We start from the raw sequence: 12,342 nt of genomic DNA, 5'->3' as shown, positions 1-12,342 counted from the left end.
GGAGGGACGCTCCCCAGCGCGGCGCGCGGCTCAGCGCGGCGTAGACGTCCACCCTGCCGCAGCCTTCGGGGCCTGGCAGGGGGCATCCCGCGTTTCCTCCGAGCTCCTGAGACGTGAACTCGCCCCCACGCGTCCTTACTTCCTTGAATGTCCGCCGCTCAGGTCGAATTGGTTGACAGAAACTTTTTTTCTTCAAAATCTGCCCAAGACGGGCATAGAAAATTCCCAAGAAAACGTGTCCTTCCCGAGGAGGCACCCGGGTGTGAATTCCAGCGGAGGGGACGGCTTTGAATTTGGTTTTCTCAGACGGCAGTCCAGCAAGAAAGGTGCCCGAATGGAAAACTCCTTGTGAAATAAGAGGGACCCGAACAGAACCTCTGTCCAAAAGCACTTGCCCTGAAATTGCGTATTGAAAGAAGTACATTCCGAAAAGAAACGAAGAGACCGAGGAGAGCAGACTCTTGAGAAGAGGAAAGTCAAGCCTACAGGTAAGGGCAGATTCATCCGTTAGGATGTGTGGAGAGTTCACGTTGGGCTGGGCTCTTAGCTCTTTCTGTTCCCCTACCCTGTGGGGAACATTGACAACGAAGACACAGTCTTCCCTGGGGAGACTGGAGAACCAGCAAGACACACATGTGCATAAGTGCATAATAATTCTTTCCAATTCAGTTCTGTCCCCAATGCATTCCTCCCACTGAAAAAACAAAGAGCCACCTTGTAATCCTTCCTACCCCTTTTATTTCTAAAATGGACTAAATTTATCACACGAGAGACCTCTTAAAAGCAAATATTTCTTCCCGTTTTTCTGGCATACAATATAGATTTCCCCACAGTTCCTAGAGAGAAAGATAAAACAAAGGTCGAAACTCCTTGCCTGTGTTTTAATGTCCTAAAACCCTTCTGGAAGTTCACCTGGCAAATGCTATCAAGAGTGCCACCTCTAGGAGTTCCCGGTGTGGCGCAGCCGAAACAAACCTGACTAGGAACCATGAGATTGTGGGTTCGATCCCTGGCCTCACTTAGTGGGTTAAGGATCCGGCGTTGCCATGAGCTGTGGCATAGGCTGCGGCATAGGCTGCAGATGCGACTCGGATCTGACGTTGGTAGTGGCTACAGCTCCAGTTCCCAGCCTGGGAACCTCCACATGCCCGCGGGTGTGGCTCCAAAACGACAAAAAAAAACCAAAAAACAAAAAACAAAAACAACCCACAAAAAACAAACCAAAAAACCCACCTCTATTCCAGTAATTCTGGTTTTATTTTATTTATTTATTTTTGTCTTTTTAGGACCGCACCCGAAGTATATGAGGCGTGGGGTCCAATTGGAGCTGTAGCCGCCAGCCTACACCACAGCCTCAGCAACGCCAGATCCATCCGAGCCATGTCTGCGACCTACACCACAGCTCAGGGCAACGCCAGATCCTTAACCCACTGAGCGACGCCAGGGATTGAACCCTGCATCCACATGGATGCTAGTCAGGTTGTTTCCACTGAGCCATGACGGGAACTCCAATTCTAGTTTTAGAAATAGAGTTTTTACTTGAGATTCAGACCAACTTAGAATGCTATTCACTTGAGATTCAGACTAACTTAGAATGCTATTCATTTCAATGCTTTTTAGAATTATGAAAATCAGAAACACGCTAACACTTAATCACTATTGGGAATGATTAGGTACATCTGGTATTTTCATAGGACAGAATATCGTATAGTCATCAACAGTCTTATTTTCAAAAGAAATGAAGGAATAAAGGTCAAGCCAACTGTGTCTGCCATTTCCATTCCTCTAAGAGGTTCCTTGTTCATAAATTATCTTATGGTACTACACGACCCGTCTCCCTTTTTGCAGCAGTTTGTTCTCCTGGGAAGGACGCTAGAACCAAGGTCTACAGATCCATAACAAGTTTGTTAAATCTCTATCCAGACACAGCAAGGAGAAAGAAGGGTTGAGGTGGATTGAATAATGGTTTAAAAGTACATTGATTGAGTAGGCAATCAGTGGACACTAGGCAGAAGAGCCACAAGGCAGCAGAAGTCATAAATAACCAGAGGACATAGGGAGTAGCAGCTGAGTAACAGAGAAGTAGTAGTAGCAGGGGTCTTAAGATTCTGAGTAGAACTGCATGGATTCTGGCAGCCTCCAAAAATAACTATAAAAGAAAAAAAGCAAAATGCAAAGATGTATATACTGTATTTTAAAATTTGTACAAATTATTCATATTCAACATTTGGAAGGAATACATCAATGTCTTAATAATGGTGGTGAGATTACAATGATTTTTATTTTTCTATATGATTATAATTTTTTAAAACTTAGAATTAAACAGAATGAAGACCACCGTAGTCAAAAATTCTAATCAGAAAATAGATTGCATGTGGTCAAAGTGACTAGCAGACAGAATTTTCAGAGAGAAAATTTTCTGAGATCATAACTTCAAGGGAAAGGTAGCTGGGTCTTTTAAGGACTAAAATAATTTGACTGAATGAGGAGAAGGTGGTGAAATGAGAAGATGAAGCAAAGGCAAGCTGAGTAAGGCATTAGCAAAGGATGTCCTATACAAAGTGTCTTTGATACAAAGGTGTAAACTAGGGAGAGGTGCTGGGTAGGAAGGGGGAACTGGAGATAAATTATCTGGAAGTCATTGTTCATTAGGTCAATAATGAAAAAGTAGTAACAGGATGATTTGAGCATAGCCTATTCTTTATTGTCATCACTACTTATTCAACTTTGGAAATTCCCTGTTTCCATTTTATTCCAGGTGTTAACAACCTAGGCCTAAATTGTGGCGTGTCTAGCTTGTTTCCTGAGCTCCAGGACCTCTCTATTGCAATCTCATGTTACATAGCTGTCATAAAATCATTCTTCTCTTGTAATTTACCTATTTGTTTTTTACTCACTGCATCAAATCTGAGCTTCATGTATAACAACAACAGAAATCTCTGTCCCTTCCCACTTTGATCAGCTGACTTCCCCGGACTTACCTTTTATACCCTCAAATTCATTCGTCCTCCAGATCGGCCTTTTGACTGCTAGGAAGTCGGTTTCCTTAGAGTCTCCCACAGTTCAGGCACTTCCCACCTTTAAATCAGGGCAGATGTTTATCTCCTAACAAGGCCCTTCACCTTTCACTCCTGCAAATCGTTCCAATCCACTTCTTTCAGAGCTGGCCTAAAAGCTCTCACCTCCTCTTAACCGCCTTCCAAGTAACAACTGGGCTTCCAGATTCCCCACCCCCAGCTCCCACCAGTACATTGTTATGCAGTCATAGCTTTTGTTCTGAGTTCTGAGGCTGGCTCTCTCGCTTTGCATTGTAACCTGTTTAGGGGCAAGGAATATACACTTGCTCCAGTCGTATACCCCTCTTAGTACAGTGCTGGCCAGAGATGTGCTTAAAATGTTTAATGAATTAACAAAATTAGAAGTTCTCTAGCATAAAATGAGATTGTGGAAAAGATGTTAGGGGTTTCCCTTGTTTCCACAATTCTCATATGGGGAGAAATGGGAATTGGTCCCTTTCCAAGGTAAGCAGTTTCCTTAAACAGGATTAAAATTTAATGACTCTAGGAGGTCCCGCATGGCTCAGTGGAAATGAACCCGACTAGTATCCATGAGGATGTGGGTTCCATTCCTGGCCTTGCTCAGTGGGTTAAAGATCTGGTGTGGCTGTGGCTGTGGCTTAGGCTGGCAGCTGCAGCTCCGATTAGATTCCTAGCCAGTGTACTTCCATATGCCTCAGGTTGGGCCTAAAAGACAAAAGAAAAAGAAAAAAAATTAATGACTCTAATACTCAATTCTGAGACCATATCCAACTTCTGAAGTGGGAGCAACACAGTTTTTTCTTTTCCTGTATCCTGAGAAGAAAGTGTGAATGAATTTAAAGGAAGAAGAATCCTTGTAAAATTTGTAAACTTTAGAGTTGCATCTTATGCTTTGTGTTGATTTTTAGAATTTTCTAGTCTAGTATTTCATGAATCTGAGAAATACCTTAGGAATCCTAATTGTAGACAAATGAATTGATCAGTTTGTTAACTTTGAGGAGACTATTTCCAAGGATTTACAGTTTTACAGATGGAATGTTCTTATTTAATAATTTTAGTTGTATAAAGTTTTTAAAGTTGTAAAGTTATGACAAATATTTTTCGAGTACCTCTGTGCCTGGGCACTGACATGTCCATAGCCTTCATCTAAATGTGAGACAAAGGATTGAATGGAGGAAGTAGGTCAAGAGAATAAGGAAGATCTCAGACCTAAAGTTTTATTAACATGCAGCAACACAGTACAGTTCATTTTTTTTAAATGAGCAACTCAAAGAACCTTAAATTGTGGCGCATATGTAAGAAGTCGAGAGAGTAATATTGAAAGTAGAACAGCAGATGGCAAGATTTGGTCTTAGTGAATAGACAGGAAAAGAGAACAAAAAAATGACTTTAGAATTAGCCCCCCCCCCCCTTTTTAAATTCTTCAGGAAAACGAAGGCGATGGCCGGCAGGGGAGATGAATGCAAGTTGAGAAGTAGTGGTATTAAAGCTGATTTCATTTTAAAGGCCCACCAAGTGTTTATTCAGAGGTCTGTGAGAGAAACTTGTACCTTGGAGGTAAATTACCAATGTAGGCCTCCTGGAAACGAACAGCCCAGGGGTTTGGCGTTAATGGAAGCAAAATGAGGACGCTAGTGAAGCCGCCTCTCCTTTTACCATCCTCCCCACCTCCGCCCTGCTCAGTGTTTCACGGATCCAGAGGCTGCTTGTGCCCAGGGCTTTACCTCAGTCTGTCAAGGCCTTTCTCTCTTTCCTCTCATCAGAACTTTTCCCATTTTGTTCTAGGACTGTTCCCCCAACCTTCCATTTTACTAAGGAGCCCAGTTATCATGTAGTAAATTGACCCACTTGTAAATTATTAGCATCTAGCTATGTTTTTTGCATTTCTATTTAAGTCCAGGTTCTAATGGAACTTCTTGTAGACATGAGAGTATGGAATTTCTACAATGAAATTTTAAGCATTGTAGCAGCTTCATGAGATAAATATTTTCTTAAGCCAAGACACCTTTCCAAGGATAAGCTATGAGTGTGTCTCCATGTATGTGTATGTGTGTATGTAGGAAGCCTTCTCTTGTCAAAAACCCAAGTATAACTTTACAGTCAGTGCTCTGTATCCTGCAGCTCCTCCTAATCTGTGGATTCAACCAATCATAGATCCTCTAATATAGTATTAGTTATTGAAAAAAATTCATGATTAAGTGGGCCTGTGTAGTTCATACTCGTTCAAAGGTTAACACATATATGTATACATGGATAACTATATGTTTATTTAGTTATGATTACAATGCATGAGTCAAATTATTTTTAATAATTCTCCAAATATGTTGCATGTTTTATCTCCTCTGTAAAATTAGGAAAATAGTATCCTATCTTTTTTTTTTTTTTCCTTCCATTTTTGGCTGCCCCATGTCATATGGAGCTCCTGGGCCAGGGGTCAAATCCAAGCCACATTTGCAGCCTAAGCTGCAGCTCTGGCAACCCTGGATCCTTAACCCACTGTGCTGGGTGTTGAACCTGTGTCCCAGGGCTCCCAAGATGCCGCCGACCCCATTGCCCCACAGCAGGCGCTCCTCCTATCTTCTTTAACAAGTATGTTTTAAAGATCAATGAAGTTTTGTATGTGTAGACCCTTTGTTAAGTGTAAAGAGAAAAATAAATGTATTCATCATTAGTATGTCTCTATAAAGTTCTTTGAGGTTAGGAATCGAGTTTTGTTCATATTTATAATCCTCTAAGTTGAGTTTTACTTCTGTACTAAAGTAACAGTTGGAGGACAAATACAAATAAGTTTGAAATTAATTACAGTACTCTGAGAAACATGCAGAACTAAGTTTTAGTTTCTCTCACATAAAGGGGGGTAGAATCTGGAATAGCAGAAAGAGAGAGAGGAAAGGAAAAATATGAGGGGTGGCAATTCTAATTTTTAAAGCTTTAGTAAACCATGCCAGAATGATGCTAGTCATCTTTCACGAGGGAAGATAATTGAGGTACCTACATTTTATTTTGTATCTTGTACTTTTTTTTTGCTTTTTAGGGCCGCACCTGCGGCAAATGGAAGTTCCCAGGCTAGGGGGTCAAACTGGAGCTACATCTGCCAGCCTAGGCCACAGCCACAGCAACGCAGGATCCAAGCTGAGTATTCGACCTACACCACAGCTCATGGCAATGCCTGATCCCCAACCCACTGAGCAAGGCCAGGGATCAAAACCTCATGCTCATAGCTACTGGTCAGATTTGTTTCCGCTGCGCCACAACAGAAACTCCTTATACCTGTTTTTAAGTCTACTTCTTTTTAAAAATTGAATTATAGTTGATTTACAATGTTGTGTTAATTTCTGCTGTACAGCAAAGTTCTCAAGTTATACGTATATATGTATATATGTTTATATATATATATAGCCATTCTTTTAAAAAAATTCTTTTCCATTATGGTTTATCATAGGATATTGAATATAGTTCCCTGTGCTATACAGTCGGGATCTTGTTGTTTATCCACGTAATAGTTTATATCTACTGACCCCAACCTCCCACTCCATCAGTCTCCCAAAGCCCTCCCCCTTGGCAACCACAGGTCTGTACTTTTACATTGGTGAATTTGCTTCTCTTTTGTAGATAGGTTTATTTGTGTCATATTTTAGATTCCACATATAAGTGATGTCATATGCTGTTTGTCTTTCTCTTTCTGACTTCACTTACCATGATAATCTCTAGTTGCATTCAAACCTACTTTTTAAAATAGAAGTAGAAAAGAAAAGCATAGATGGTTAACCGTAGCTGTTTATATAATTATTTACATCTTCCCAGACCATCTGGAAATCGAAATCCTGCAGTGTTGCTCTTGGTTTGTTAAAAACAAGAAAGCTGACTAGAAAACAACAGTCAATGCTGTAGGCACTGCATCATATAAAGGAAACCACATGCTGTAGAATCCAAATGTATGCATGTAATAAAAAGAACTAACAGGAGTCCCCACTGTGACTCAGCAGAAACAGGCCCAACTAGTATCCATGAGGATGTGGGTTCCATCCCTGGCCCCATTTAGTGGGTTAAGGATCCAGCATTGCTGCAAACTGTAGCATAGATCATAAATTCGGCTTGGATCAGGCATTGCTGTGGTTGTGGCATAGGCTGGTGACTGCAGCTCCCATTCAACCCCCAACCTGGGAACCTCCATATGCTGTGGGTGCAGCCCTTAAAAAAAAAAAAAAAAAGACACACATACACACACACACAAAGGATTGCTTCCTTTCAGGTCAAAAGCATTCTCAGTAATAGTAATTAGTTCAGCCACCAGTAAGTAGTTTCTGTAAGCCTGCTTTTCCTCAGCTAACCAGAGATTAATGAAGTCCTAGAAAATCACATTTCCATAGCTGATTCTTAAGAGGCAAGGAAATTGTATGTAAAGTAGATAGCCACGTCTCTCATTTTATCTTTGGTCTTGAAATTAGTATTTATAGAACTAAGCAGAACAGATACTTGACACAATTTTTTTTTTTTTTTTTTCACTTTTTAGGGCCACATCTAGGGGTCAAATCAGGGCTACAGCTGCTGGCCTACATCACAGCCACAGCAATGCCAGATCTGAGCCACATCTGCAACCTATACCTTAGCTCACAGTAACACCTAGTTCCTTAAACCACTAAGCGAGGCCAGGGATCGAACCTGCAACCTCATGGTTCCTAGTCAGATTCGTTTCCGCTGTGCCATGATGGGAACTCCTGACACAGATTTCTTAATTTTCAGAACTAAATACATGGCTCCTGATCTTTAGATCCTTGTTTTTAATTTTAGATTTTTTACTAAAGTAACATTTGCTTATAACATTATGTTTGAGTACATTATATTTCTGCCTCTATATACTCTGTAGTATGCTCACCACCAAAAAAATAGTTAATATCTGTCTCTATACAGTTGTATTCATTGTTTATTGTAATTCTCACAAATATCCCATGGAGATCAGTATTAATGTCCTCGTTTTACCGTTTAGGAAATATGTTCAGAATTTAATCAGCTTTCTCAAATTGACACATCAGAATGAGATCTGCTCTAGGAAGTGTTAGGTGTAGCAATAGACGGGAAAGCCTTTTCCTCATTGGATCACAGCATACTCTGTTTCTATATTTACATTATTTATTTTATTCTATTTATCTATAATTTGAAGTATTACTGTACTTCATTTGTGAAGATGGCATTTCAAGTAGTTCTTTGCCCAGGCTGTCCATCCACAATTTTATCTAGTGCATTTTTTCTCCTTTTCAAGTTAACTGACCCCTGTAGGAACAGAAATTCAAGTGTGGATTCACTTAGTCTAGGCAGTGCTCTAACTGCATGCACCAAATCAAAAAGTGTAGTTACCAGAAATCAATAGATGACAACATAGATTTTTTTTTTCTTTGTCTTTTCTAGGGCTGCACCCTCAGCATATGGAGGTTCCCAGGCTAGGGGTCTAATCGGAGCTGTAGCCATTAGCCTGCACCAGAGCCACAGCAATGTGGGATCCGAGCTGTGTCTGCAACCTACACCACAGCTCACAGCAATGCCGGATCCTTAACCCCCTGAGCAAGGCCAGGGATCGAACCTGCAACCTCATGGTTCCTAGTTGGATTCGTTAACCACTGAGCCACGACAGGAACTCCCCTAACAACATAGATTTTAAATTAAGCTATACAGTATAATTTGCTCAACTATTGTTTTGAAGCCGTTGTAGAGATACAGTAGGATTTAGTCACATACATGTTTAGTTTTCTCAAGTAAGTGCATCACAACAGTGTAATCTAGCTACAAAAAATGTAAGGTTTTTATTGGCATGCCATTGTTTTAGATTACATCTGAAATTAGTGGTTCAAGTACAACCAGAAATGTTTTTCATGGTTGTCAGCTTTGATTAAAGTAATATTAAACCTCGAGTATATTACACGACTACTTTTTTAACTGATGGATTTGAAAAATGATAAAGACACAGTACCTGTCTTATAAATACCTTAAATGTGGGTCTTTGATTTGCTCATTTAACATACTTTTACCTTTTTTAGAGGCATATGGCTTTCTTTTCACTAAATATTTTACCTATCTACCAAAATACCTTCCATCACTTGATTAACAAGTCTGATGGAAGAGAGAATTATGAGTTATCCCAAAGATACAGCATCATTTCAACATAAATAGAATGAGGGAAAGAAGAATTTTGCATTAGTAGTAAAGTCTTTCATTGCGGAATAATTTACATGTCTCTTATATAGCTGAAGAAATTAAGGTAATAAGGAACTTATCTGAAACCACACAGCAATTGTCAGACCTGAGATTAGAAAATAAGTCTTCTAATGACCAGCAGTGTGCTTATAGATACCAGGGAAGTGATTTCTTTTGAAGGATAGTTATTAAAATGTTTCCTCCCCCTCTCAACTTGTCTACCTGTGGAAAAAAATTGATTTAAGTCTGATTGCCTAAATCAGACAAAAAAATCTGTTGGAACCCCCAAATAGAATTTGTGTAGGTATAATGAGAAAACATAGTTCAAAGAATTTTACCTAAAGCTTATCTTCTGTTAGCTGGCTGCCTTACCAAGCTAATTTGTCATACATTTCAAGGTGTCCGATATCAATTAAAAGCCATTCTATTTTAATTTATACAAGCTCTTCTACATAATTTACTCACTTATAAACTAATGGCCTTGGCGAGTGGATAGAAGAACAGGTAAGAAAGGTCTCAAAGAAGCAGCAGAAATGTGTTTGTTCTCAAAGCTACTCATTGTAAGTGTGAAGAGTCATTCATTCGTATATGAGGTTTTACCTCCTCTTCCTGATCTGAGCTATATCCTCATTTACTCATCTGCCTTTGATGGTGAAATGCATTGATGGTCACAATTCAGTTTCTTCTGTTAACACTCAGGGATACAGGAAGTAGTGTAATAAGCACTAGCATCCAAACTAAAAGGATAAAAGCTTTGATCTGAATTTTGCACATGAGACAGCTGAAGTTGGGGGTAAAATGACAGCTGAAATTTGGGGTCCAAAGTCATACAATGGGATTCCAGGATTCCAAAGCAGAGCTGTTTCCTCCAAGACAGTGACTCTGTAACTAGCTGGTCATGTCATTAGGAAATCCTTCCTTGGGGCAAATCAAAATTTACTTGTAACATTTATTCTCTGATCCTATTTCTGCCCTCTAGGGCCTCACTGAGCAAACTTTTCTCCATGTACCCCATCTCTACCCCAGTCTCTTTTATATCTTATGCAGTTTACCGTCAGAAGTGGCTTTGTTCCTAAGGAAATCTCTCCATCTCCAAGGTGGGGATGAGGACGGGGATAAGCAGAGGAAGACTTAACAAGGAGTCAACATTTGCAAAGTCTCGTAAAAGACTGAATAGGTATTTGCTAAAAGGAGTGCACAGGGGAATTCCAGGCTGAGGAAATAGACTGTGGCTTTCTTATATTTGCCTGCTCTGAATGCTTTTCTTCATTAAAATATTAACTCTTCTTTAGTTATCATCACAGGTAGTTGTTGTAGATCCATTATATTGGATATTTGATTTCCTAAAAGGATACTGTAGATAGAAGAGAATGTCTTTTTTCTTGCAAATGTTGTCAGTTATTAGAAAGAAAAAGATACTCGAACTACAAATTCTGTTCTCTGAAAGCCCATAGGACTTCTAGATGGAGCCTATATCTGTTTTAATAAAAAAAAAAATCAACGAGGTATTATGATAACCTGACGAAGTCACACACATACACACATAGGTACTTCGCTAAGGGATAGAATTCATGCTTTTATACTTGGAAAGCATTATTTGTTTGAAATGTTTAATGCATTTGTCAAGCGAATTAAAGAAGTTTGAGTATTTTCTGAAATGTAAAATATCTCCATATTGTGAAACCTTGCAATTGTCCCACTGCCAAATTTAACACCTTAAGTGTGAGTAGTCTTTCATATTACAAAAGGTGAGGTTGAAAATAAAGATATAAAATAAATTCACATTGGTAATTTCATTACTTTTACCTTGTATATATGCTTATGGGCTTGTGATCTATTGTTTTATTCCCAGATCACAGTGAGAATAGTTTTCTACCAATGAGAAAGGACTGTGATTCATCCATATTCCCTAAAGAATAGATCTAGTCATTGTTTCTGGAAAGGGCTGAATTAAAAGCAAGTTGGGGAATTCTTTGGTAGCCTAGTGGTTAAAGACAGCATTGTCACTGCTGTGGCTGAGGTTTGATCCCTGGCCCAGGAACCTCCCCATGCCATAAGCACAGCCAAATAAAAGATAAATTTAAATTAAAAATAAGTAAATAAAAAAAGTAACCCTCAAAAAAAAAATTGGGAGACATTGCCTAGAGGTAGAGTATGCCTCAATGTAAAGAAATACTTTAATCATTAGAACTATCTAGTAGTACACCAATTTCATTTTGTCTTCTCTGGGATATTTGTTTAAGTGTCATGAGATTATAAGTTTCCTTAGATAAAGTATGTCATTCACCTTTTTTTTTTAAATTACTCTATGAATTTTATTACATTTATAATTGTACAATGATCATCACAACCAAATTTTACAGCATTTCCATCCCAAACCCTCAGTGCATCCCCCTACCTCCCAACCTGTCTCATTTGGAAACCATAAGTTTTCAAAGTCTGTGAGTCAGTGTCTGTTCTCCCAAGAAGTTTAATTGTGTCTTTTTTTTAAGATTCCACATGTAAGTGATAGCATATGATGTTGGTATCTCCCTGTCTGACTTCACTTAGCATGATAATTTCTAAGTCCATCCATGTTGATGCAAATGCCATTATTTCTTTTCTTTTTTAATGGCTGAGTAATATTCCATTATGTATATGTACCACATCTTCTTTATCCACTCCTCTGTTGATGAACATGTAGGTTGTTTACATGTCTTGGCTATTGTATATAGTGCTGCAGTGAACATTGGTGTCATTCACCTTTATATTCTTTTTTTTTTTTTTTTTTTTGCCTTTTGTCTTTTTAAAGGCCACACCCACAGCATGTGGAGGTTCCCAGGCTACGGGTCTAATCGCAGCTGTAGCCACTTGCCTAGGCCAGAGCCACAGCAACACCAGATCCGAGCCACGTCTGCGACCTACACCACAGCTCATGGCAACACCGGATCCTTAACCTACTGAGCAAGGCTAGGGATCGAACCTGCAACCTCATGATTCCTAGTTGGATTCTTTTCTGCTGTGCCACGATGGGAACTCATCACCTTTATATTCTTACTCCCTCTATCCCCACCAGCCTGGTGCCTGACACACATCAGATAAACATGCAGTATATTGAAATGTCTGTGAAATAAGG

Source organism: Sus scrofa, chromosome 5 (assembly GCF_000003025.6).
Source record: "Sus scrofa isolate TJ Tabasco breed Duroc chromosome 5, Sscrofa11.1, whole genome shotgun sequence".
NCBI classification, from domain to species: Eukaryota; Metazoa; Chordata; class Mammalia; order Artiodactyla; family Suidae; genus Sus; species Sus scrofa.
This window is presented reverse-complemented; position numbering follows the sequence as displayed.